Source organism: Pagrus major, chromosome 7, assembly GCF_040436345.1.
Source record: "Pagrus major chromosome 7, Pma_NU_1.0".
NCBI lineage: Eukaryota > Metazoa > Chordata > Actinopteri > Spariformes > Sparidae > Pagrus > Pagrus major.
Window position 1 is genome coordinate 24,587,861 of NC_133221.1, and position 1,964 is coordinate 24,589,824.

The window sequence follows — 1,964 nt, forward strand, 5'->3', positions numbered from 1 at the left end:
GTCGGCTGTTGTGCTTCATTGTTGCTCGTACCTATTGATCCAGCAACCATGATGCCTGCCACATGTCCAATTATAACAGATATCCAGAGCTGGGAGGAACTCTTGGGTGTGCGTGATCCCAACCTCTGCTGTACTTCATCAAGCTGTCGCAATGTATAATTTCAACAGAAAGTCAGTGATGTAACAGTACATGTAAGATGTGATATTTCAGAGCAATATATTTGGATTATGCTTCTCAGCCTAAAAAATGAAAAAGCGCTGGAGGAGGGTTCACTGAGCTTGACTTCTCTCTCTCTCTCTCCTCGGTGCCAGTTTTAAGCTGTACTATATTCAGTAAATCTACTTCCAACTTATTCTGCAGCTTCCCACAAATGCCACTGTCATGGGGAGGAGGAGGAGGAGGAGGAGGAGGAGTGGGAGTTAGGATTAGGCCCTGACAGCCACTCCAAATTAAACACGTGATCTTCATGCTTGAGAACCACAGTCAGCAGCAGCACTTAATTAGGGTCTCCCGTTTGATTAAAAACATCATTGACATATGACTCAAGCTCTGATTTACAGAGCTAGATTGTGTTTTAGCGTTAGTCATAAATAAATAACATTCCGCGTCTATGTTTACAACATGCCGATAGCTGAAAAGGCTTGCACATGAAGAAACTTTAAGAATTAGCTTTACAAAGTAGAAGTGGACTCTGCCAGCAGACTTACAGCACATACCATCTGTCTGGCTAATGCTGGAACCAAAGTGGACATTTTTATGAGCTCCTGTCACTTTCCTTTTCAAACCCACGCTGCACTGCTGCACAAACAGGGAAAAACATTAGGCTGCGTAATCAATTGCATACAGTACTTAATACCATTTACCTGCCCTTGAAACTGGAAACCTCACAGAACCAACATAATGCCATCAAAAGACCTGAATGAATGGAGAGTAGCCTTTGAAGTCTGCGCAAAAGATTCACAGCATAATCCTGAATCAAATGCTTGAGCAAAGGGGGTGAGAGCGGTTAATAAAAAAGGCCATTCATACAGACTGCTATGCCTTGAAGATACAGGTTGCTTTGCATAAGAGGATGTTGTCTACATCCCTCATGTCGGATTGTTGACATGTGAAGTGCACTGCTGCGGTTCGCACTGTTTAATGATTGCTGGGGTTTCCAGCCTATTGTGTTTTTTTCACTCTTTCATGATCTGTGAATTGAGCCATAGCAGCCTTTGAGGGTTCTCGCTCTCTGCAGCACAATGACTACAGCACTCTAGATTGAGTAATTACATTTCACCTCCCTCTGCTTCATATGTAGCATCCGCTCAAGGGCTTCATATGGAGATGGTGAAACTGATTTGAATGTACCTCTGAGTGGCAGCAACAGGCTCGTCTACAGAGCGCAGTCAGAGGAGAGCTGGCCTCGTGTAAATGTTAGATTTGTCAGCATGAATTGGGGCATGGTGTAAAATCAGGCCGGGTCAAAGAGTTACGACTTAGCTTAGCTTACCCATGATGACCCGAGTCTTATTCATCATCTTACTCATCGTGCACAGTCAACACTGTTTTTTATATTTCATTTGGTACTAATACCGCTGTATCCTTTGTGTACTAACTCTGCTGTATGACTCACACCATGTTTATGCATGAAGTCAGCAGTGATATGATGCAAAGCTGGCTAACCTTTATATGTGCTAAATGCTAATTTAAGCAAAGTCATGCATGTAGAGGCACCACTGTTTTGTTTTCTATATAGACCTACATCCAGGACGGCTGACCATGCATGCAGACGAACACACAAACTGAGTTTGTGTGTTTGTTTACCAAAGCCCTGCTGGTAATAATGAATGTTTTGTGCTAATGCTGAATATAATTTAGTGCCACAACAAGCAATTACTTTTATTAAAGGTTACTCTGCTTACTATTTTCCTCGATTAATCCTTTGGTCTGTAAAATGTCACGCAGCCTGCATCTTTTTTGT